The sequence below is a fragment of the Tamandua tetradactyla genome, chromosome 9 (assembly GCF_023851605.1).
Source record: "Tamandua tetradactyla isolate mTamTet1 chromosome 9, mTamTet1.pri, whole genome shotgun sequence".
NCBI classification, from domain to species: domain Eukaryota; kingdom Metazoa; phylum Chordata; class Mammalia; order Pilosa; family Myrmecophagidae; genus Tamandua; species Tamandua tetradactyla.
In genome coordinates this window covers 116,908,774-116,935,569 of record NC_135335.1, presented here as the reverse complement: position 1 = coordinate 116,935,569, position 26,796 = coordinate 116,908,774, and the positions used below count along the sequence as shown (strand labels likewise).

Sequence of the window (26,796 nt, the reverse complement as noted above, 5' to 3'; positions counted from 1 at the left end):
GGTTCTCTATTTCTTTATTGATCCTCTGTGTAGATGTTCTGTCCATTGATGAGAGTGGTGAATTGAAGTCTCCAACTATTATGGTATATGTGTCTATTTCCCTCTTCATTGTTTGCAGTGTATTCCTCACGTATTTTGGGGCATTCTGGTTCGGTGCATAAATATTTATGATTGTTATGTCTTCTTGCTTAATTGTTCCTTTTAATAGTATATAGTGTCCTTCTTTGTCTCTTTTAACTGTTTTACATTTGAAGTCTAATTTGTTGGATATTAGTATAGCCACTCCTGCTCTTTTCTGGTTGTTGTTTGCATGAAATATCTTTTCCCAACCTTTCACTTTCAACCTATATTTATCTTTGGGTCTAAGATGTGTTTCCTGTAGACAGCATATAGAAGGATCCTGTTTTTTAATCCATTCTGCCAGTCTATGTCTTTTAATTGGGGAATTCAGTCCATTGACATTTAGAGTTATTACTGTTTGGATAATATTTTCCTCTACCATTTTGCCTTTTGTATTATATATATCATATCTGACTTTCCTTCTTTCTACACTTTTCTCCATGTCTCTCTCTTCTGTCTTTTTGTATCTGACTCTAGTGCTTCCTTTAGTATTTCTTGCAGAGCTGGTCTCTTGGTCACAAATTCTCTTAGTGACTTTTTGTCTGAGAATGCTTTAATTTCTCCCTCATTTTTGAAGGACAATTTTGCTGGATATAGGAGTCTTGGCTGGCAGTTTTTCTCTTTTAGTAACTTAAATATATCATCCCACTGTCTTCTAGCTTCCATGGTTTCTGCTGAGAAATCTACACATAGTCTTATTGGGTTTCCCTTGTATGTGACGGATTGTTTTTCTCTCGCTGCCTTCAAGATCCTCTCTTTCTCTTTGACCTCTGACATTCTAACTAGTAAGTGTCTTGGGGAACGCCTATTTGTGTCTAATCTCTTTGGGGTGCGCTGCACTTCTTGGATCTGTAATTTTAGGTCTTTCATAAGAGTTGGGAAATTTTCAGTGATAATTTCTTCCATTAGTTTTTCTCCTCCTTTTCCCTTCTCTTCTCCTTCTGGGATACCCACTACACGTATATTTGTACAGTTCACATTGTCCTTGAGTTCCCTGATACCTTGTTCAAATTTTTCCATTCTTTTCTGGATAGTTTCTGTTTCTTTTTGGAATTCAGATGTTTCATCCTCCAAATCCCTAATTCTATCTTCTGTTTCTTTAAATCTGTCATTGTAGGTATCCATTGTTTTTTCCATCTTTTCTACTTTATCTTTCACTTCCATAAGTTCTGTGATTTGTTTTTTCAGTTTTTCTATTTCTTCTTTATGTTCAGCCCATGTCTTCTTCATGTCCTCCCTCAATTTATCGATTTCGTTTTTGAAGAGGTTTTCCATTTCTGTTCGTATATTCAGCATTAGTTGTTTCAGCTCCTGTATCTCATTTGAACTATTGGTTTCTTCGTTTGACTGGGCCATATGTTCAATTTTCTGAGCGTGATCCATTATCTTCTGCTGGCGTCTGGGCATTTAGTCAGATTTCCCCGGGTGTTCGACCCCACAGCTTGAAAGATTTTTCTGCGCAATCTCTGGGTTCTGTTCTTCCTATCCTGCCCAGTAGGTGGCGCTCGTGGCACACGCCTGTCTGTGGGTTCCACCAGCGAAAGTTGCTGTGGGTCCCTCAACTCTGGAAAATTCTCGCCGTAGGGGAGGTTCGGCAACCGAAGCGTCTTGGAAGAATGCCAGCCGGCCCGGGGTTCCAAACGCGGGGAGGGTCACCAGCCGTCGCAGCACAGGAGAGCGTCCGGCCAAATTAGCCAGTCGGCCCGGGGCACCAAGCGTGGCGGGAGGGCGCCAGCTGTCGCAGCCCGGGAGAGTACACTGTTCCCAGCCGACGGGGGAGTCACGTGTTTGGAAGGGATCCCCGGTCACTGTTCTCCACAGTCTGGGGATTTCCGACCCAACTATCTCAGTTGTTCCGGGGGGCCTCGTGTGGTGGGGGCACCAGCCGCCGCGGCCTAAGGGGACCGCCTCTCCAATTCTACCAGCTGGCCCAGGAAGGTGGAAGGGAGGGACTCCGGTCGCTTGCCGTCCCACCCAGGAAAGCCCGTGCCCCTTGGTGATCTCACCGGAGCTGGTTCTCCCAGATAGTCAGCCGTTCCAGGATGGGGTACGCTGTCCCTTTGATCTCCGTCGTGGCTCCGGGAGCTGCTCTGTATTATCTCCACTCCCCCAGTAGCTGTTCTGGAGGAGGAAAGGTGAGGGCGGCAAGGCTGTTGAGGCTGGTGGCGGAGGAGCACGGTGAAGGCGGGGGAAGAGGGCACCGTAGTGGTTGGAGAGCAGCCGGAGCAGGAGGGGGAGGAGAGGGGAGAAGGAGGGCGGGCGGCTCGGCTGCTGCGGGGCTTGGGCGCCGCGCGGCGGGCCGGCGGAGAAAGAGAGGGGAGAAGGAGGTCGGGCGGCTCGGCTGCTGCGGGGCTTGGGCGCCGCGCGGTGGGCTGGTGGAGAAAGAGAGGGGAGAAGGAGGTTGGGCGGCTCGGCTGCTGCGGGGCGTGGGCGCCGCGCGGCGGGCCGGCGGAGAAAGAGAGGGGAGAAGGAGGTCGGGCGGCTGGGCTGCTGCGGGGCGTGGGCGCTGCGCGGCGGGCCGGCGGAGAAAGAGAGGGGAGAAGGAGGTCGGGCGGCTCGGCTGCTGCGGGGCGTGGGCGCCGCACGGCGGGCCGGCGGAGAAAGAGAGGGGAGAAGGAGGTCGGGCGGCTCGGCTGCCCCCACCTCCTTTTGAAAAGAAATTGTGCTATATATTAGAATTCCACAGCAGAATTTATTTTTGAAAAGATTTTTTTGATGTGTGTAAAACCACTGAACTAAATTAATGAAAATGATCAATGATGAATGCCTTCCTCACAAACAAGGAGCAAAAAAGTCAAACAGAACTTGTGCTCTTTGTCATAGTTGAAGGGAATCACTTCCTAGCATCAGGTATTTCTAAAGTGACAAATTCCTGATAACCCAATGTTAGGAGTGCCAAGTATTGCTTAGGACATACTTATACTGAAAATTATTCACTGCTCATGTGAAGTTCAAAATTAACTAGATGTTCTATATTTTTATTTGCTAAATCTGGCAATCCTATGAATGTATAAAAAATCATAACAAAATAGTGAATATATTCTCTAATATAATGATTTTGCTAAACATTGATTAAAAAATCTGCAAATCTCAACTACATGCATCAAAGTACATTAATCCTTTCTCCTGCCATGCACACTTTCCCCCAGCAATCAACAGTCTTTCCTTACAGGAAGGTGAGAAGGGAACAGGAACTGTCAGTGCCTTTATTTTAGGCCAGAAGGACCTCATTCCCCAAGAACACTGAAGGAAAATTAGTCCAACTTATGCCATTGAACCCATTTTTCCAATTCTTGGTTTTTATTCTTAAACATCATCGACCCCCTCTTTGAAGTTTTAGACTGCAAGCTTTGATTAGAACATCAGTAGTGAACTAAGCACTTCACCAATGCCAAATACTTCTTTCCCTCAAAGGGATAATTAAAACAGGTTTTTTTTGTTTGTCACTTTTACCAACAAATCTCAGCCAATTTTGTGCAGTTTTTATATTATCTTGCCAAGCATTAGGTTAATGCTACTGAAAAAACAGCTTGACTTGGTTCCCTGTTCTTTTCTTTTATAAATGCTTTTAGAGGTTTGGACTTATCAGTGAATGCCCTAGGTAACTGCATTGGCTTTCCAGATGTCTCTTGCATGGCTTTCTCATTTAAATCATATCTCAATAAATACCATTATAAGAAAGGTTTCTGGAAGATAAAATTAAATCCATGTTCTGGATAATCTTTATATGATTATTAATGATTAATAACCACTTTTAGTTATGTACTAAGTGCTTTACAATTACCATCTCATTTAATTCTCAAAACCATATGAAGTAGGTGTTATATTCTCATTACAGAAGAGGAAACCAAGATACAAAGAGGTAAAGCAATTTGCCCAAGGTCACACAGCTGGTAATTTGTAGAACTGGGATATGGGCCCATATCTTGGCCTGATTCAAAAATAATCGCAAAGAGTGCTTTGTTATTCTGGTTCAAGTGAATTCAATAATAATCTGATAGAATGACTGCCCATATTAAAGTCACTTCAACAATAAAAGAAATAGACTGTTCATTTCCTGTACTGTGGGTAGGATAAGATAGCTAAGCTCCCCTAGCAGGTTTGTTCTTCCAGTGGAAGTGTTTTTTCTTCAGTGTCTCTCATTCTTCAGCCAGAAGAACTTGGTATCTAATTTAATGCCATCACATGTTCCAAATAATTAAAAAATATATACAACAAAAGTCCACCATCTCATAAGCAAAAGAGGAAATACATATATCTTTGTATCTCCATGGTATTTCATTCATCCTGCTGTGTTTAGTTCCCTTTGCTTGTGGATGATTATTATTGTTATTATTTTAGCAGAAGTTGTATGTGGTGTTCTTTCTCCTCCAGATCCCTCATCCTGGAACCTGATTTCTAGCAATATGTTAATTTTAGCATATTTTACTTCATTAAAATAATTAGTAGGCTCCTTGAGTTCATTACAGGAAGAGTTTACCTAATTTTTTTTTTAAACTATCTAACACTTATGTGGTGGTTCTATTTTAACTTGGAAAATAATTCTCCATAAATTATTTCTGAAATTTTTTTCTCCCTTAAATTTGGTACATTTAACCACTTTCAATTTATAATGGAGTACTGATTTATGCACATTAATTTTATATCCTGCCACCTTGCTGAATTTGTTTATTAGTTCCAATAACTGCTGTGGATTTCTCAGGATCTCCCAAGTGTAGTATCATATCACCTGCAAACAATGAAAACTTTACTTCTTCCTTTCCAGTTTGGATGCCTTTTGTATATTTGTCCTGCCTGATTGCTCTAGCTAGAAGTCCTAGCACAATGTTGAATAATAGTGGTGACAGTGGGAATCCTTGTCTTGTACCTGATCTTAGGGGGACGGCTATTAGTCTCTCTCCATTGAGTACGTTGCTGGCTATCAGTTTTTCATATATTCCCTTTATCATATTGAGGCAGTTATAGTTGATCCCTATCTTTTGGAGTGTTTTTACAAGAAAAGGATACTGAATTTTGTCAAATGCTTTTTCAGCATCAATTGAGATGGTCATGTGATTTTTCCCTTTTCATTTGTTAATGTGCTGTATTACATTAATTGATTTTCTTGTGTTGAACCATCCTTGCATTCCTTGTATAAACCCCACTTGGTTGTGGTGTATAATTCTTTTAATGTGCTGTTGGATTTGATTTGCTAATATTTTATTGAGAATTTTGCATCCATGCTCATTAGGGAGATTAGCCTGCAGTTTTCCTTTCTAATAGCATCTTTACCCAGTTTGGGTATTAAAATGATATTAGTTTTATAAAGTGAGTTAGGAAGAGTTCCTTTTTCCTCAATTTTTGGAAAAGTTTGAGCAGGATTGGTGTTAGTTCTTTCTGGAATGTTTGATAAAATTCCCCTGTGAAGCCATCTGGCCCTGGGCTTTTCTTTGTAGGAAGAGTTTTGATGACTGATTGAATCTCTTTACTTGTGATTGGTTTGTTGAGATCTTCTATTTCTTCTTGAGACATTGTAGCTTGTTTGTGTGTCTCCAAGAATTTGTCCATTTCATCAAAGTTGTCTAGTTTGTTGGCGTATAGTTGTTCATAGTATGCTCTTATGATTTCTTTTATTTCTTCAGGGTCTGTGGTAACACATCGCTTTGAATATCTGATTTTGTTTATTTGCATTCCCTCTCTCTTTTTTTCTTTGTCAGTCTTGCTAGTGGTCCATCAATTTTATTGATTTTCTCAAAGAACCAACTTTTGGTTTTATTGATTCTATTATTCTTTTGTTCTCCCATTCATTTATCTCTGCTTTAATCTTTGTTGTTTCTCTTCTCCTATTTGCTTTGGGGTTAATTTGCTGCTCTTTCTCAAGTTCCTTCAGGTTTGCTGTTAAGTCCTCAATTTTTGCTCTTTCTTGCTTTTTAATATAGGCATTTAGGGCAATAAATTTCCTTCTCAGCACAGCCTTTGCCACATCCCGTAAGTTCTGATAAGTTGTATTCTCATTTTCCTTCATCTCCAGATAGCTACTGATTTCTCTAGCAATTTCTTCTTTGACTCACTGGTTGTTTTAGAGTGCATTATTTCATCTCCATATATTTGTGAATGTTCTCATTCTTTGGTGGTTATTGAGATCCAACTTCGTGCCATTGTGATTAGAGAAAGTGCTTTGAATAATTTCAATATTTTAAAATTTATAAAGACGTATTTTGTGCCCCAGCATAAGATCTATCCTGGAGAATGTTCCATGAGCACCAAAGAAGAATGTATAACCTTGTGCTTTCGGGTGCAATGACCTATATATATCTGTCAGGTCTAATTGATTTATCAAGTTATTTAATTTCTCTATTTCCTTGTTGATCTTCTGTCTGGTTGTTCTATCTATAGAGGAGAGTGGTGTATTGAAGTCTCCTACTATTATTGTTGAAACATCTATCGCTCCCTTCAGTTTTGCCAATGTCTGTCTCATGTACTTTGGAGCTCCTTGATTGGGAGTATAAACATTTGATTGTTATATCTTCTTGGTGAATTGACCCTTTAATTAGTATATAGTGTCCTTCTTTGTCTCTTATGATGTCTTTACATTTAAAGTCTATTTTTTCAGATATTAGTATAGCTACTCCTGCTTTCTTTTGGTTACAATGTGCATGGAAAATCTTTTTCCATCCTTTCACTTTCAATCTATTTGTATCCTTGTGTCTAAGATGAATCTCTTGTAAGCAGCATATAGGTAGATTATGTTTCTTCATCCATTCTGCCAATCTGTATCTTTTAATTGGTAAGTTTAGCCCATTAACATTCAAAATTATTACTGAAAAGGCGTTTCTTGATTCCACCATCTTATCTTTTTAATTTAATTGTTAGACATATATATTCTTTTCCTTTTTTCTCTTTGTGTTCTTTAAGTTACCCTTACTGGTACTCTTCAATTCTGTGCCCTCCTCCAGACCTCCCTTTCCTCTTTTTTTTTCTTAGCCGGCAGAACTCCTTTTAGTATTTCTTGTAGTGCCAATCTCTAGTTGACAAAATCTTTCAGGACTTGTTTGTCTGTGAACACTTTACTCTCTCCCTCAATTTTGAAGGACAGTTTGACTGGTTACAGAATTCTTGGCTGGAAGTCTTTCTCTTTCAGAATCTTGAGTATATCATACCCTGCGTTCTCACCTCCAGTTGTGAACTCAGTCTTATTTGATTTCCCTTGTATGTAGTAGATTGTTTTTCTCTTGCTGCTTTCAGGATTTTCTGCTTCTCTTCAACATTTGATAGACAGATTAGTATGTGCCTTGGGGAAGGCCTATTTGGATTTATTCTGTTTGGAGTTATTTGGGCTTCTTTGACTTGTATATTTATGTCCTTTATGAAGGTTGGGAAGTTTTCTCCCATTATATCTCCAACTACTCTTCCTAGCCCTTTATTCCTCTTTTCTCCTTCTGGCATACCAGTGATTCTTATATTTACATGCTTTGTTTTGTCTATCATTTCCCTGAGCAACCATTCAATTTTTTCCATCTTTTTTGCCATTTATTGTTTTGAGTCTTTTAAGTCAATTATCCTGTTTTCTATATCACTTATTCTTTCTTCTGTCTCTTCAGATCTGGTGTTGTGTTCCTCTAGCATGTTTTTTATTTGGTCAACAGAGCATGTAATCACTGTGATTTCCACTATTTTTCTATGTATTCTTTCAAATTCCTCTTTGTGCTCTTCTACTGTCTTCTTGATCTCCTTTATGTCATTTGCCATCCCACTTATTTTATTAAGTAGAGTTGTATGACCATCTTTGATTAGTTGTTCCAATGTCTGTGTCTCCTCTGGTGTTTTAATTTGGTCATTAGGCAGGGCTGTACCTGTCTGCATTGATATGCTTAGTGATCTTCTGCTCCTGTTCTAGTTTGCTGGCTGCTGGAATGCAACACACTAGAGACGGACCGGCTTTCAATAAAAGGGGATTTGTTTCATTAGTTCTTCAGAGGAAAGGCAGCTAACTTTCTACTGAGGTTCTTTCTTATGTGGGAAGGCACAGGATGGTCTCTCCTGGTCTTCTCTCCAGGCCTCTGGGTTCCAACAACTTTCCCCAGGGTGATTTCTTTCTGCATCTCCAAAGGCCTGGGCTGAGCTGCGAGTGCTGAGATGAGGAATGCCGGGCTGCTTCGGCTGTGCTACATTGCGCTCTCTCATTTAAGCACCAGCCAGTTAAATCAAGCATCATTCATTGCAGCAGGCATGCCTCCTAGCCGATTGCAGATGTAATGAGCAACAGATGAGGTTCACATACTATTGACTCATGTCCACAGCAACAGAACTAGGTACCTTCACCTGGCCAAGTTGACACCTGACTCTAACTACCACAGCTATCTTCATGACATGTAAATATCTTGATTGATTTACTTTGGGAGTTGATTTCTTTCAGTTGTCTAAGGCCTTGTGTATGTGGGATGGTTATACAGCAGGGAGTAGGGCATGGGATGGGGCACTCAGTATGGTAATTTGTTTCAGGTCAAGTGTGGGCATAGATTGGGGATGTTACACTGATGCTTATGAATGTGGGTGCCCAGCGGCCAGGGAGGATGTAGCTGTGCAGGTGCACCGGTCTGGGGGGCATAACCCTGGTGTGCACTGGTCTAAGGCACGGGGCCCTTTGTGCGCATGTATTGAGCTATGGCAGCAGGTCGGCATTATGCCTTTGTGGATTGGGGGCAGATGTGACCTGGCTGTGCAGGTCGGCAATTTCTCAGAGTAGGGAAGTGAGGCAAAGGGCTATGTGCATGTGTGGTTCTAGGACTGCTGTAAAATGCAGTTCCCAGAGCTGAATGAGGTGATTGGGGGCCCACGCACACATGCGTGGGCCTGGGAGTGCCGTAAATGGATGCGCTGAGCTCAAGGAGGGCAACACTATAGGTGGGAGACAGGTGTAGCCTAGGTATAAAGGTTAGTACCCACAGCATTTATGTGGTGGCCACATAATTCAGGGAACAGGGAGGGAGAGGTAGTGCCTGGGAGGGATGCAGGAGAGGTGGGTTGGGCTGCACTTGGGGTGGGGGTGTGGGGGTGGTACCTGCACTGGGGGCTGGTGAGATGTGGGTGCCTGGAGTGCAGGGAATGGGAACGGGTGACGGGATTCAGTTGCGTGAAGTGTGGGGTGAGTCGCTGGTCACGGGGCTGTACTGGTGAGGGTAGCATGCCCGAGGAACATGGCCTGGCTTACTTCCGAGTCCTGTGCTCTCATCTGTGCTGTTCCACGGGATCCGCGCCTCTGTGCCAGGCTCCAGCTTTCTGCCTCTCAGTTCCTCGGCCTCTGCAAACAGGGCTGCTGCATGTGGTGCAGAAGGCTCTCCCAGGTCAGCCGCACTCCCAAATTGCTGCCTTGGTTGCCCTCCTGTCCCTTCTCTAACTTTTCCATGGAGCAGGGCTAATCTGAAACTACTCTAGTCAGTCATCTTCCAGAAGTCTGCTACCTCTGCCTTTGATTCACCGTCTGTCAGTGGCAGAGCTCCTGTTTCACTTCCCTGGATTCTCAGCACCCCCGGGTCTGAGGTTGATTTTCTTTTACTCCTTCACCATTTTTTCTGCTGAATGATCTTCTTTGAAAGGTTTCTGCCTGTTTGCTTAGGGTGGTGAACAGGCTGAAAGAAGAGTACTGTTCCCTGAAGAGGGAGGAGAAGTTCATTGATATTCTTAGCAGTAGATTGTCCTTCAGCTGATGTTGAAGGGGAAGGAGAGGCACTATCTGCAGAGGGTCTAAGATGAAGTGCAGATATGATGTTTGGGAGCGGGAGCACACTCCAGCACCTGTTTCACAGTAACTGGGACTTGGGCTCAGTCCTGAGCTTTCTCCTCATTCTGTGCTCACATCTTGGATGATCTTATCCTGGTCTATGGCTCCAAATGACACCTCTAGGCTGATGGCCCCACAACCTTTCTTTTGACCTCCTCATCCTCATGTCCAGTTGCCTGGTGGACTTGCCACTTAGATTTTTAATAAGCAGGGCTGACTTAGCATATTCAAAAGAGATCTTCCTCTCCAAATCTGCTCTTCCCTCATTGTTCTCTCTCATGGTAAATGTCCCCTTCAGTCTTACTCAGGCCAAAAACCTAGGCCTCATGGGTTGCTTTCTTTTTTCTCTCACTTCTCATATCCAATCAATGAGCAAATCCTGTCAGCAATGCCTTCCAAAGATGTTCAGAATCTGAACAGTTTTCCCCACTCACGACTATCTTCCTAGTCCAAGCTGCGACCACAGCTCCTCTAGATTGCTGCAAAAGCCCCCTCCCTACTTCTTCCCTTCCCCTCCTCAATCGCCTCTTCACATAGAATGAATAGTTTAAAAACTTAAGTCAGATCATGGCTCTTTTCTGCTGAAAATCCCACAAAGTTAACTCACTTCACTCAGTATAAAATCCCAGACTCTACATGATCTGCCCCCACCCTGCCAATGCCTGGTCTCATCTCCAGGGACCCTTGTCCCAGTCCAGGCCTTTTCACCTGGAACCACCTGTTTCTATGTCTGACTTTCTCAATTTATCTCTCTGCTCAAGTGTCACCTTATTAGAAAGGTTTTCCCTGACCTAAATAAAATAGTACCTTCTTCGGACAGCAGGCCCCGTTTTATTTTGCTTTTATTTACTGTGTATCCCCATTACGTAGAATGTGCCATTACCTGGTACAAGGTAGACACTCAGTAAATATTTATATTCAGTAAATTTGAATGAATTCATCAGTTCCCAGACAAGAAAAGAATTTTGTAGTTGTTGATGATGTTGATTTTCCTTTAATATCTTTAATTCTGGGTTCCATTATCACCTTGATTTGTATCTTGTACAATCATGGGTAGATGGCACATCCCAATTTCTTCATCTATAAAATGCAAGGTTGGGAAAGTTGGTGTGTAAAGGTAGTTTTAGGAGTATTTTTCTGAGATTATACATGTGGAATCTCTTCTGAGATCCGACCATAGCATGCACACAGCCCTATACCTGTGTCTACAGTGGTGGAGGCAGCCTGCGCTTCCACACTTGCTTTCCATTTTCTGATTCTGTGCTGGTCGGGTTCTGGTGTCTTGGTAAGGTGATGTGCCCAGTTGTCTGGTCAGGCAAGCACTGCCTTGTTGCTGCAAGGATATTTCATAGCTGGTTGATACATCAGAAGGCGGGTTTATTAAATCAGCAGTCAGTTGATTGCAGGTGTGGCTGATTACATCTTTGATCAACGAAGGGCATGTCTCCCACGTGAAATAATCCCATCAGCTGAAGACTATTAAAGAAGAAAAGAGACTTATTCACTGTCCTTTAACCAGCAAGCCTTTCCTGTGGAGTTCATCTAGACCCTTCATTAGAGCTGCCAGCCTGCCCTACGGATTTTGACTATTCCATCCCCACAGTTGCATGATACACCTTTATAAACCTCATATTTACAGATATCTCCTGCTGTTCTGTTTTTCTAGAGAACCCTAATACAGATTCTTTCCTCAATCACTTTACATGCTTGTGCCAGGAGCAATTATGGGCTGTGCTTCAAAATGTTAATTAGTAGTAACTGAACATTGAAGTTTATGTACAATTTAGAGTAAAATGTTGGAGTGGGTTCAAGGTTATCTGTGTAGTAACCTGACCTCAGTCATGTGCCTTCTGCTTTGCTTTCCCTGGGAGGGAACTGGTGGGCTATGATAGGAATTATGCCTAATCCAATGAATGCTTTGTGTGTGAATGCCATTAGTTTTATATGTTGTGGTAAAACTAAAAAGTTTAAAACTACTAATGTTGTGATGCTTGCATTATAAAGGTAAGAGATGTGTTCTTTCTCTTCCTAGAACTTATAGTCTAGATTAAAAGATAGGTCATCTTTATACTGTAAAAAAAAGGTGTGTGAGAATCAAGTTAGTATGTTTAAATGCCAGATGAGTGGTGCATTTTGTACTTCAGGATGGAATACTTCTGGGCTGAGATTTGTTCATGGGTGTTGGCTCAAGAAGAAAGAAGACTTGAGTTGTGTCATGAGGGCTAACATTAAGGAATATCCTTTGGGAAATCCCTAAGTGGGGCCTGAAGCTCTTAGTGTGGACATTGTCCTGGATCTTCTATTTGTCCCTCCGGATCCATGTTCAAACCCTCTCCATTTTGCTCTTTGCCTGGATGCTAATTTGTATGGATCATGTCAGTGGGGACCATGCCCTCTGGCTTCCAGTTTGGTTTGGTGGTGTTGGTGATGAGCCAGCAGAGGAAGGAGTGGAGTGAGATCAGGGTGTTCATTAACTTGAATCCCTCCCTGCAAACTCATCTTGAGTTGGCTATGGAACTCAAGGAAAGTCACTCCTCCTCTCAAGAAGCCAACTCTACAAGATGCTCTCCCTTCTTTGGCTTAGGGTGATAATAGCTTGGCTTGGCACTAAGCCTCAGGTTACTAGACTATTCCCGGTGGTCCCCCTACATTCACACCTTTGTAAGTAAAGCTTCTTTGACTTACCCTAGTTTAGGAGGTCATCTTTTTCCTGTGGGGACCTTGTCCTTTGCAGTCATGTATCCAGTCTTCCTTTTAATAAGATCTATAGATTATGGACTAATTTTCTCCAGCAAGATAAGCAAGATCACTGCTCCCTTTACAGAAAGATAAGCCTGATGTCTGCACCAAAAAGGAATGTGCAACAAATTTCTAAATCCCCATCCTTGTGCTTAATATCCCATTACTTTGGGATCCTGCTTACTTGTCCTCGTTAATATATATGTAAACTTGGATCAAGAAAGAACTTGCCCTTGGTATCTTATATTAGTTGACAGTGTAAGGATAACTATAAATAAGTATCCAGGGATAAGAGTAGTAAACCAGGAGGCAAACATGGCTGAATGATCATTCTATAAGTAAAGTAAAAGGATATTATAATTGGCTTTCATTATTTTGAGCTCACAGTTCTGCCCTAGAGAAAGTAAAGAGTACCACTTCTGTTTGCTAGGGCTACACTTTTGGTCATCTTCAGAGGAGTCCTATTATCGCTGCAGGCAAGACTCCTCTGTTTTCTGTCCTAATCCCCAAGTGAAGTAGGCCAGCTCTGGGGCTCAGGGCCTTTTGAAGAATCTTTACATGGGGGCAGAAGCCAGGTGGCGATATGAGTAATGTCTGGGCTCCTCCTAGCATTGCCTCTGATAGGGAATTGGGTCATGTGAGACTCTTTGAAAGGTCTGTCACTTAGTATCTTCAAATTCTCTCTGACTGTGATCAAAAGATTTGAAGTACAGTTTGGGCCAGGGAAGTAAGTGGTTCTAAGCCTGGCAGATCGCCGGGAGATGAGAATAATGCAGATCCTCAGTGAGGAAGGGCAGCAGAACCTCAGTCAGGATTTGCCTTGTAAGCTACGGCCAAACATCAGGGTACTAGCTGCATCCAAAGAAAGTTAAAGATCTGAGATATGCCATCATGCACTTGTGTGCTTGAAGGGTGAGTCTTATTTAAAGGGACAAATTTTCTTTATAAACCTTTCAATAACTAAAAATGTGATGAGATACCTAAAGAGGAGGAGACCTCCCCAGTAGCCTGGTGTGTGCCTGGAAGCTGATGATACTCATTTGACTTTGGGCTCTTAGCTCAGATGCTAGATATTTGGGATTATCCAGCCAGTTACCACACTGGTACTCTGTTTTCTCTGCAGGGATTTCCCTTTAAGCTCTCTAATAGAGACACTGTATTTTCCCTAGTAGAAGAATTTGGTCATCCTTTCTGTAACCATCTGTAGTAATCTGTGCCAGAGTTTGTATTTATTGTCACAGCATGAACATAGCCTTTTCTCCTCATTGTTTTAGCACTTTGTGTTCTTGCTGGTAATTTATGGGGTGCACTTCATGTTCTCCAGCCTGTTGATAATCATTTTCTATTTTGAAAGCAAAATCATGCAATAGAAGATTCTTCATGTGCTATTCGTGAATTTGGGTGTGTGCATTTTAACTTTGTGAAAGAGTAGAGACCCACTGTGGTTTGTTGGAAAACCTCTTCCACGATTAAGTGATATTTTTGTGATATCAAGTCAGAAACTTCTAGGACTTGGAGTCTATTTATTAATTTACTGTGGCTCAAATTGAAATTGAGTTGGAACTTCAAGTATGCAACACAGACAATGGCTGATTGCCTTTGTAATAAATTATGCCTCCACCTCTAATAGCTGCCATAGCGGTGAATGGCTGTGGTTGGGATGATAGGTTGAGTGGCATGGCTCTTCTGAAATATGGGTGACTTAGGATAGATATGTGAATACTTGCTTTTTAAAAAATTTTTATTGATACAGCAATGTACAAGCTCATACATTCTTAACATATAAGCATTGCATACATGGTGTACAATCAATGGCTCACGATATCATCACATAGTTGTATATTCATCACCATGATCATTTTTTAGAACATTGAGCATATGCTTTTGCAATTTATTTTCTTTTGCAATATTTGTAAGGTCTAAATATGGAAGTAATAGTGGGACCAAGACTAAAATAAAGAGGAATGCTTCTTTGCCATCTCTTTGATTTTCTCTCAATAGCTACCTGAGGACATTTTGTTCTGACTCTCTTCTTAGATTTACCAAGCTTCACAGGCTACCTTGATGTTTTTGTCTCTGCTTCTGTACCCTTTGCTGAAATTCTCCTGCAGGTGAAACTCTGAGTAGTTACTTACCCTTATCCAATAAAAGCATCAATTTGTGTCCTTAAGCCTTACAATTCAATCTTCAGTGTAGTGAAAGATTGTTGCTTCCTTTCTAGCCAGAATTTAAAAGCCTCCCTTGCTGTTTCTCTTAGCTGAAGTCAAAAGAGGAACTCAAAGATTGCACACTACAGTTCATGCAGGGAGATCTTTTACTAGTCAAGAACACATTCCCTGTGGCCAGCCCACTTGTTCACTGTCCAATTTACTATATGCAGAAACTTAGTGGTTTTTTCAAAGAAATGGCTGCAGCTTTCAAAAGCAATATTAGGCATTTGTTGAAGTGGTATCACAATATCAATAGCTTTTATGCTCCATGTGAATAATATCTGACTTACTTCATTTATTCATTAATTAATTTATCCAGCCATTCATTCATAAAACGTTTCTGGAATTCCTGCCAAATACTAGATGCTGTGCTTGGTGCTAGAGAAATTAAGATGGATGACTTTTTTGTTTGTTTGTTTTTGTTTTTGGTAATGATATAAATCCAGGAGACTCTAGTTGTGGTGATTAGAAGCTGTATGTACCCCAGAAAAACTTTCTTGAATCTAATTCATCCCTGTGAATGTGAATCCATTGTATGTAGGACCTTTTGAGAGGTTCCTTAAGTTAAGGTGTGGCCCACCTCAGTTAAGATGAATCTTCATCCTATTACTGGACTCCTATATAAATGGAATGAAATTCAGATATGGAGAGAGAAAGCCACAGAGGGAGCAACCAGAAGCTGAACCTGGGAGAGAAGGGAGAGACCAGTAGATACCGCTGTGTGCTTTGCCATGTGACAAGCTAAGGACCAAGATCACTAGCAGCCAGCCCCAAAATGCCATGACCTTTGGGGAGAAAGCATCCCTTTGATGAGGCCTGGATTTGGCCTTTATCCCTAACTTCAAAACTGTGAGTGAGCAAATTCCCATTGTTTAAGCTGACCCATTGCATGGTATTTGCTCAAGCAACTAAAGAAACTAAAACCCTAGTAAAAACTTGCAAGAATTTGTTAACTGAGAGTTGAGAATTAACAAATAATTTTGATTACTGAAATTTTCTTACTTTCTCCTATATTGTAAAATGACCAAGGGGAAATGCCTGAGGTTGCTGAACTGTGGCCCAGCTGCCTGGATCTTTGATAACGGTTGTAAAATTATATAGTCATCTTGTGATTACAAAAATCTTGACTGGCCCTGCTTGTATCCCCTTATCCTGTTTTTTAACTTCAGAGTCCTATGATATAGAAGATGTTTATTAATGAAGGAACTTGAGTCAGGCCAGAACTAACCAACCCTAATTCCTAAACTGTGTTGTTAGATGAAGCTGACTCTACCCAAGACTGACCCAATTTCCATGTTTAGTAGCATAAACTATAACTCATAAGCGGCCTCTACCTCATTATAATATTAAAAATTAAGCCCATCTTCATAGCAAGGCCACTGCTTTCTTACATGTGTTCTGTGACTAAGCATGTGATCAATTTGCATTGAGTTCAATAATAAGATGATTAGATGCTCTCTAACCTCATCATCTGGAGCCATTGTGCTCATTACAATCCAAAACCTGCCTGTCTTTTGGTACTATAAAACTGTCAGAGTTACTGTTGTTTGGGAGACAAGAGTTTTAGGCCAATAGGCCATCTGATCTCCTCTTTCGCACTTAGCAATAAGCTCTTTCTTTCTTTGAAACTCCAGTGTCTCAGAGATTGGTCAGTTGAGTGCATCTGGCAGAGAACCCACTGCTTTCGATCAGTATCAAATTAATAAGATTTTTGCAAAGTGACTGGATTTGAAAATTGAAAATAAAAAATAATTTTTTCTTTGCACTAATAATAACACCTAGAAATGGAAGTGTGAAAAGTATTTCATTCAATATACTGGTGAAAATTCCTCAGATATGTTTAACAAGAAAGGTAGAACATTTCATGTTTCTTCATGACACTTGTATGAAGACACATGAAGTACGTCTGAACAAATGGAAGGAAAGACCCTATCTCTGATGGGAAGGTGTAGTATGTTAAAAATGTCAAATCGTGCAAAATTTCTTATGAAATTTAGGGTACTTTCAGTAGACTCCCAAACAATTTTTAATTGATAAGTCATCTCACATTTCATATAGGAAAAAAAATGCCCAAGAAACTATAAGACTATGAAAAAGAATAGTTAGGGACCCTTTGCTTTTTAGATATCAGTATATTCAACAAACACACTGTTCTAGTTTGCTAGCTGCCAGAATGCAACACACCAGAAACGGATTGGCTTTGAATAAAAGGGGATCTATTTTGTTAGTTCTTCAGAGGAAAGGCAGCTAACTCTCATCTGAGGTTCTTTCTTGCATGGGAAGTCTCAGGGTGATCTCTGCTGGCCTTCTCTCCAGGCCTCTGGGTTCCAACAACTTTCCCTGGGTTGATTCCTTTCTGCATCTCCAAAGGCCTGGGCTGAGCTGCAAGTGCTGAGATGAGGAATGCCAGGCTGCTTGGGCTGTGCTACATTGCGCTCTCTCATTTAAGCACCAGCCAATTAAGTCAAACATCATTCATTGCAGCAGGCACGTCTCCTAGCCAACTGCAGAAGTAATTAGCAACAGATTGGCTTATGTCCACAGCAACAAAACTAGGTGCCTTCACCTGGCCAAGTTGACAACTGAATCTCACTACCACACACACTGTAATACAATCAATATGGTGTTGGCAAAGAATAAACAACTCAGTAGAACAGAATATAGAATCGAGAACTATACCCTAACATTTGTGAAAATATACTATATGATAAAGGTACCACTTCAATTCAATGGGAAATGGATGATTTATTTAATAAATAGTGCTGACACAACTGGCTGTCCATCTGGATAGCCCTATCAGACAAAATATGCAAATATAAATTCCAGATGGCCTGAGGATTTTAATATAAACAATAAAACATTACACATTTTAGAAGAAAGTCTAAGAGAAGATATGCAATCTACAGGTAGAAGAGACCTTTGTTACCAATTAAAAAAGACCAAACACCATTATATATACCATCATAGATGACTTTAAATATGTAAAAAATAATTTTAAAGTCAGGAGAAATATAGTTAGATTTGGAAAAAATATTTTTGTAACATGCATGACATTAACAAACAAAACAAAACAAAGCTGCATATTTTAGGACTTTGTTGCTTAGCATCCCATTCTAGGTACCAATTTCTGAGTAACTATAGATCTATAATGCTGTCAAATAAACCCCTACCATCTGAAAAAGTAATTATCTATGATATACAAGTTAAGTTAAAAATCACTGAGAAATGAGCAAATATTTCCCCCAACAATTGATCAAGAATGTGAGTAGATGATTCACAGAAGAGCCAAATCTAAATGTCCAGCTAATTAATCCATGAAAAGATGCTCAAATTTACTAGTAATCAGGGAAATGCAAATTAAGGCAACAGGGAGGTGTCATATTATACACTTCAGATTGGTAAAAGTTAAAAAGAACACCACCTATTTTTGCAGAGTGGGCAAGGACAAGGAGTTTCTCATACGCTATTGGTAAAAATATGAATTGTTGCAGTCTTTTTGGAAATATCTTAAAAACATTTATGAAAATCTAAGATATATTTTAAATCATCAGTACTAGGATTGGGAATTCCATAGATGTAATAGCACCAAGAGGCATGTGAAAGAATTTTTTTTGCAGTATTACTCATAAATTCAAAATGCAAAACAAAATAAAACTGGAAACGAATTGAGTGGCTTGTATAAGGGACATGGTTGAATTCATTATGATATATCTACACCAGGTAATATTGCACAGCTAATAAAAAGAAAGTTAAATGGGTTGATCTGGGGAGCAATTGTCATGAAGTACTGAATAGGAAAAGTGAGATTCAGAGAAATGTATATGGTTGGGGAATTTGGAGTGAGCTGTAGGGTTGAGGAAGGGGGTTGGATATATATAGTGCAAAAATACATACACAATGCACTGAAATAATCTGTGTGGGTGTATGTGTGTATAGGTATATGTGTAAAAGAAATTGGTAAAAAAAATAAAAAGGTAGAGTTTTATTAGGTAAACTGAATTGTGGGTACTTTGAAATTTAAAATTTAGAGGTAGAGTGGGTTCCATGTGAGGAGAAGAACAAGATGTGGCCATGCTCAAGGGAATCAGAAACCAAAGCTTTGGAGGACAGGAGGTGAAGAAGGAAGCTCTGAAGCTGTACAGTCTTGTGGGTCTAGTAGAAGCTGCTCAGGCTGAAGGCCTAATTGAGAGTCAGCCTTGAGACTGTGAGTCAGAGAGAAGGACACATATAGGGGTCTTTAAGAAACAGAATCAAAGTTATGACTATTAAATTAGGTATGAGAGAACATTCACAAAATGAGAAAAGAATCACAACAAAATTACAAATTTGAAAAGCTGTCAAATACCATAAACATAAAAAAATCATTCTCCAGCTTCATAATCTCTGATTGCTTCTTCATGTACAAGCAATTTCATAATATCTTTTTCACAGGGAGAGTAAAAAGATAACTCAGTTTTTCTCCAACATGGCTGATTGAAATTGTTTTTAATTTTTGATAGTTTAGAAACGTTTCTTTCAGTGTCAAACCTTGTTAGGTTAATATCAGGGAACTTTTTAGGATTGCTGTCAAATTTGGAAAACCCCTATCAAAGAGAGAAATTCTGTATTGACTAAGCATTGACAAAATCTGAATCCTCTGCTTGTCTTCGTATAGAGCTGATGATTAGGAGACTTCCATAGATTAGTTGGTAGCTCTGTACATTTCAAACCTTGTTTCTCCTTCTTACCCACCACACTGCTGATGCAGGGCACCGAAGGACATGTTCACAGTGCAGTATCACCTCGTGTGCTGTGCCTTTGTGTCACTCAGGGACCATAGGAGTATTCCTGGAAGACTTTGCTCCACCAGGACAGCCAGCAATTACATAACTAATCCAGTGGTAAATGGGAGCCACATAAATACATCCTACCTTTCTACTAAACCCAAATGAAGCACATCCTCAACTCAACTTTCTCTCAGTTGGATTCCCAAAATGCTCATGGCTTGCCTAATGCCACCCCAACAGAGGGGAAATTAGAGTGGAAAGAGAGGAATCTCAACCATTTTGGTTACAATAGCTTACTCTTGCAAATTTAACAAATTTGTTGCTAGGTCATTGCTAGGTCCCCTCCCAGGTTCTTGGAACTTAAGCTTTCGAGGGCCCCTGGAACTTAAGCTTTATTAGTGCTCCTTCTTTCACTGGCATCCTGCACAGCGTTCTATGGGATAGAGTATTAAGCTCACTCTGAGTGTGCGCATGTGTGTGTGTGTTTATAGCGTTTTGTATTTCCTTCCGAAATTTTTTTGCCACCCTACAGCATGGGTCCATATATGTCAGGCTTGCTTTTCTGGCTTCAAATAAAATTTTTTTAAACCCTGGAATCCCAATACAGAAACATTAAACATTTTGACTGCAGTAATTTTAGAGTCAATGTCCTGAAAATGAGAAATTCCAATGAAATGATACACCACCCAGCATCGTTTCCAGCCCCCTGCACCACCACTGAAGGTTTTCATACATTTTCCTCCTTCATTTTCATATATATTATATTTACCATCAATTTTGTGGCAAGTTGCAGAGCAGAGAGATTGGGTGACATGGTTCTCTGATGAAGAGATCAATCCATAAATGGTCCTTTCCTGCTCTGGGTGAAATGACTTGAGAACACAGCATCTACTCAGGATTCTTTCTTTTAACCCTTGTAGGAACTTCTGTCCTGGTAGCAGCAGCAGAAACAGTGAGCCAAAGATCTGATGAGAAAACCAATCAAGAGGAAGGAAGAAAAACCACAAGAAGTGATTGCTTGGCCACTTGGGGACAATTTTTGATGAGTTTGAATATAAATGCAATTCCGGAAATGTCAAAATGAGGCCTTGGATAAAGAACTCAAATTCCGATTTATCTGTGGGAAAAACGTTTTTATTTATTAATAGCCTAGCTTTTATTTTTCATGTTCCCCATAGGATTTTGGTCCCCTGCATATAAGGGTTTAATAAACTAGTTTTGAAGTATTTCCAATTTTGAAATGTGGAAGACTTATACCTCAGACTAAGGTTTTTACTCTCTGTTCTTCCTTTCCAAGAGATGTATCTGTCCAAAGACTGCACTGCCCAGAAAATAAGTGTGTTTCTGTGTGTGTGTGTTGAAGCCAACTCATATCAACTTTGGAGTACATTGCATTGCAAACACAAATCCATCGTTTTAATGTTACTGGTTTAGTCACAATGTAACTGCAATAATGAAAAGCAGAATAGGCAGAAGTCCAGGGCATCTGAGTGTGTTTTTCAGAATGGGTTTAAAAAAGTCAGTGAGGAAGATTAGCCTCATGTACAGAAAGGGTTTGGAAATAAGGGCATCAAGAACCTTCTGAGAAGAAATGTAAACTAGACGGAGGAACACAAAACTAAGGATGCTGATGGAATGAGATGCGTAGCTGTTCCTTACAAGCAATGGGAGGGATGGGTCGATTCTCCATCACCTAGTTGTCAAGATGAAAGTATGAGAGAAAGGGTGATGCAATGCAAAGAACATTCCACTTGGAACTGTGAGGCCCAGATAACACTGTGCCAGGTCCAGTTTAGGCGTCTCTCTAGATTTGCTTGGTTCCATCTGCCCCAGGGACCTGGCTACTTGCTCAATGGAATAGCCCTGGCTACCACCTTTCCCTCTTCTCTTAATCCTGCCAGCCACCCTCCCGAGAATGAGGGTCCTGCTTCTACGTGGGCCCGCTGTGTTCACCAGCCGGAGCTGCAGCAATGTCAGGACCTTCCCAGTCTTTCCCTCCCCCTGCCCTGGACTTTTCTACCCTGCCCAGGCTCAGACTAGGTGTTGTGCTATAGGGGCAGAGAATCTGACCTCCCCAGTGGCTGTCCAGAGAGCCAGGTGGCACTCCTAGAAGTGTAGGAAAGTTCACCATGTGTGAGGATGGAGACGGATGTTCCTTTGACCAGCAAGAAACAGGAGATAGGAAAGATCCAGGAGGAAATTTTGTTCCCTTTATTCCCATAGTAGACTATACAGAGATGCAAGAATTCCATATGACTTCTCTGGAGATGTCCTGAATAATGAAGGGAACCAGCTTTTTTTTTTTTTTTTTTTTCATAAAACTGTGGCCACCTAAATAATGTACCACCTTTTATTTGCTTTTCTGCCTTGCTTCACTTTCTCCCTTACTTTTCTTGTCCTGGGTTTGTACTCCTTAACCAAGTATTAGCATATAAATTTTACCGCAGAGGCTTTGTTTTCTAGGAAATCCAGGCTAAGACAATAAAATTTTCTCAGCTTTTTATATGTCAAGCTGAGGCTACTAACATTGTGTTTCCAGTTGTGAGATTAGGTATGTCTTGAGTGAGCAATGGCATATCCTAACTCAAGCCACACTGTAACACTGATACCAATTTTGTATAGAATACTATAAGGATTGTTTATTATTTTAAATATTGTGTTATTAATTTAAATTTGTGGCACTTCCAGGGTAGCTTAAAAAGGATAACACAGAGCATGACCAGGTTGGTTATGAACAGTTACGATCTGAGGTAAGAAATTACTCTCAACTTTTAAACCACTACATTGTACAATAATTTATGTGTTCATTTAGTAATACAAGTCACACTTGATAATAAATATTTTGCAATTAGTTTATTAAGAATTCTGAACTTTTGTGCAGGGGCAGAAAAAGTGTTTTATTTTTCTCAAATTACTGCTATCAAATATATGCTGTTGGGGGGGGTGCAAGGATAGTTCTGTGGTGGAATTCTCACCTGACATGTGGGAGACCCGGGTTTGATTCTCAGTCCATGTGCTTCCCAAAAAACAAACAAACAAACAAAATTCAACAAAGGGTGCTACAGTAATGGGATACTCATATAAAAAAATAATGAAATGTGACCTACCATACAACATATAAAAAACAAAACAAAACAAGAAATATATGCTGTTGAATCTCCATGTATTGGGTTTATATAGCTTTTATACATTATCGCAATTTTTGCAGTTAAACAATATGCATTTATTATATCATAATTTCTGTAGGTCAGGATCTGGCATGGGTTTACTGGGTTCTCTGTTTAGGATTTTACACTTAAGATGTTGACCAGCTGGGCTCTTATCAGGAGGATTTGGTAAGAATCCACATTCAGGCTCATTCAGGTGTTGGTAGAATTCAGATACTTATGTTTGGAGGATTGAGGTCTCTGTTTCCTGACTAAGCCAGGGACTGCTATAATTTTCTAAAGACTTCTCATAGTTCCTTGCCAGGGGTCTTCTCAGAGGTTCTCTCCCATGGCCTTTTACAACATCACAGCTGGAAGCAGGATTCCTTATGTTGAATCCCCCTCATGCTTCAAATCTTTTTAACTTCCTCTTCTGAGGCTACCAGAGAAAAATCCAATTTTAAAGAGCTTATGTGAATAGATTAGGCCCACTTGGAAAATCCAGTACAATATTTTTAAGGTCAATTTATTAGTAATCTTAATTACATTTGCAAAACTCTTGTAACAAATTCATGGACAAGATAGTCTTATCATATTCATAGGTTCCACCCACAGCAGAGGGCAGATTATACAATGGCAAGGGTTACTGGGGCCATTCTTAGACTTCTGCCTACCGCATTCTCTTTCCTGTTTGTTTACAGGCAGATCTCATATCTTTTGTGGTTACTTTCAGGTATAAAAAGTCTGGTGCCTTCTAAGCCTGGTTAATTCTTTTGTCTCATTCAGTTTAGAGCTCCACCTTTCTCTTCTCCTATTCCCTCAGCTCAGCCTTCACCCAAGGTCTTATTGATTTGCTGGTGGAGGAGAAGGCAGAGAGTTTTCTCTTTCGTTCCATTTCTCCTTTCTCTTCTGGGTGTCTTTCTCATCCAAACTGTCAGAGATTAGGGGTAAAAGGTTTAGATAAAAGGGACAGAAGTCTTTTTTTCTTATCTGGCTGTGGTTATATTCTGTTTTGGCTATGTTGACTCTCTGGCTATCCCCTGGGAGATAGGTATTCAAATGCTGGCTCTCTCATGAGTTGCATGTGGAGAATCCTACCATGCAAATTTCCTTGATTTGTAAACTCTGCTCTGGCTTGAACTTTCCTAACTCGACTGTTTTAGTTTGCTAAAGCTGATGAAATGCAAAACACCAGAAATGGGTTGGCTTTTATAATGGGGATTTATTAACTTACAGTTTACAATTATGAGGCCATTGTGTTAGTTAGATTCAGTTGTCAACTTGGCCAGGTGAGCATACCTAATCTTGTTGCTGCGGATATAAGCCAATGGTACGTGAACCTCATCTGTTACCAATTACATCTGCAGTCGGCTAGGAGGCGTGTCTGCTGCAATGAGTGACGTTTGACTTAATTGGCTGGTGCTTAAATGAGAGATCGCAACATAGCACAGCCTAGCAGCTTGGCATTCCTCATCTCAGCACTTGCAGCTCAGCCCAGGCCCTTGGAGATGGAGAAAGAAATCACCCCGGGGAAAGTTGTTGGAACCCAGGGACCTGGAGAGAAGACCAGCAGAGACCATCCTGTGCCTTCCACGTAAGAAAGAACCTCAGTGGAAAGTTAGCTGCCTTTCCTCTGAAGAACCAACAAAATAAATCCCCTTTTATTAAAAGCCAATCCATCTCTGGTGTGTTGCATTCCGGCAGCTAGCAAACTAGAACAGCCATGAAAATGTCTGAGTCAAGGTGTCAATGGGATGGTACCTTCTTCCTGAAGAAGAGTTGCTGGTGATCCAGGACTCCTCTGTCACATAGGAAGGCACATGGTACATCTGCTGGTCTATCCCTTCTCTTTCAGTGTTTCAGTTTGCTAAAGCTGCTGGAATGCAAGATATTGGAAATGGATTGGCTTTTATAAAGGAGATTTATTAAGTCACAAGTTACAATTCTAAGAATGTGAAAATGCCCAAATTAAGGCACCAACAAGAGGATATTTTCATCAAGAATGGTTGATCAAGCCCAGCGTTTCTCTGCCATGGGCAGGCACATGGTACATCTGCTGTCCTTTTCTCCAGGCTTCTGGTTTCAAACAGCTCTCTCAGCATTCCCAAACATCTGTGTCTAAGGCTTCCCCAAGGTGTTCCCCTCTTATAGGAATCCGGTAAGCAAACTAAGGCCCACATTGTGTGGGTGGGGTCACATCTACAAGGAAACAAACTAATTGAGAGGTCTCACCTACAATTGAGTGGGTCACATCTCCATAGAAACAACCTTATCAAAAGGTCCCACCCACAGTAAGTCTGTACCCACAATATTGGATTAAAAGAGCATGACTTTTCTGGGGTACATATTTCAAACCAGCACATCCAAGTTTTGTTGCTTCCAGCATTTGGCTTCAGTGACTTCCTCTCTGAGCTTCTGTGTGTTTCTCTTTTCTAGCTTCCATCTTAGCTTCTGTGTGTGCCTTTCCTCTGTCTTCTGTCTCTCTTAGCTTCTGTGTCTTTCTCTGTCTAAGGTTCTCTGGGTTTTTTTTTTCTGTGACTTCTCCCTGTTCTTTATCCTCTTATAAAGGACTCCAGTAAGAGGATTGAGATCCCCCTAAATGAGGTAGGTCACATCTAACTTAAAATCCTACTTACCAAAAGATCCTACTAACAATGGGTACACACAGGAATGGACTAGCTTCAAGAATATGCTTTTCTGGGGTATTACATCAAACTATGATCTGTACCTCAGTGCCTACCCAGGCACTCTGCCCCTCATCAACTAACTTATGGGTTCACCACTAGTGGTTTGTACCTATTGGGTGGGTACAAACAATGCCACAAATACATTCTTCAGTATCCGCTTGACCCATGGGAGAGTCATGCCAACTAATGGAAGGGTGGATCCCTGTTCTTTTCTGGTCTCCCACATCTTTGAAGTTCTCTTTTTCTGCTGATTTTATTCAAGGCAAATCAATAAGCCTAGTACATAAGCAGATTCTCAACTGGAGAATGAGATGCCAATCCACTCTTTGTTTGCTAACACCCTCAATCTCTGTGAATGCTTCCATTAGTGTGCTCTGCAGGGGGAAAGTAGATGGGGAAGTACGCCAATGTTCGTCCAGATTCTTAGAGATGCAAATGCTGAGATGGGATTAGATGAACAGGAGATTTATGGAGGGGACATTATTGTAAGGGGAACGGATAGGGACTGGAGGAGGTTGGGAGAGCCAGACTGCAATCCTGAGCTGACTTCTGTGGGGGTGATGGGGAAGAAAATAAGGAAGGTCCTAGATTGCAATACAGTTCTAAGAAAGTTTCATCAAGGAACTCAGGACTGGGTCTGCTACACTAGTCATTGGCTATGAACTGCGAGTGGGAAGTGTGATGTTGGATCAAATGCAGTGGCAGTTTTCACTGCATGGCGGCTGGAGCTGTTAGCTATGCTGCCTGAAGTGGGAGATGAGAGGCACATTTTCATGGCCACCGCAACCCTTCTCTTGCAATCCTTTAGAGCCTACAGTTGTATGCTGTATAAACTGAGAAGGGGAGCTGAGCCAGTTCAGCCACCTCTCTTAAGAGGCTGCCCTTCCCTCCCCACTTGCCCAGTTGTTTTTAGCTTTCTGAGAATGTGTTATACCAATGTTTTTTTAGTCTCTAGCTTTAGGTTTCATAGCCAATTTTCAAAGCAATACGAAAAGTCCTTCTCATCCTCTTTATCTTTCTATAAAAGATCAAACAGTCCCTTCCATAATTTCTAGATAGTTTAGTTCATTTAAATGAGAACCTCTAGCATGTTCTTATTAAAAATCTACAGGATGAGTGTGCAAAGGTAGTTAGGTGATAAAATTCTCGCCTGCCATGCGGGAGACCTGGGTTTGAGTCCCAGCCCATACACTTACCAAACAAACAAGCACACAAATGAAAAACCAAACAAGCAAAAAAATTCAACAAATGGTGCTGCAAAAGGGGATACTCACATTGGAAAAGAATGAAATGTGACCCCTAACATACAGCATACAAAAAAAAACCCTATAGGATGGTCCTTATTTCTTTTATTCTTTAAAAACATTT

General features: G+C 40.8%; 1 long non-coding RNA gene across 4 annotated transcripts in view; it reads left to right on the top strand.

Moving 5' to 3' along the window:
• The window catches only part of LOC143647399 (uncharacterized), a 240,981-nt gene that overhangs the window by 204,086 nt on the left and 10,099 nt on the right, over positions 1-26,796 (top strand). For 2 of the 4 annotated variants that reach the window (XR_013158034.1, XR_013158035.1), the window contains one exon: positions 22,284-22,345. This is a non-coding gene — a long non-coding RNA (uncharacterized LOC143647399). Of the gene's footprint in view, positions 1-20,515; positions 21,798-22,283; positions 22,346-26,796 lie in introns of those variants that run through there. The other 2 variants (XR_013158037.1, XR_013158036.1) reach the window with 1 other exon arrangement.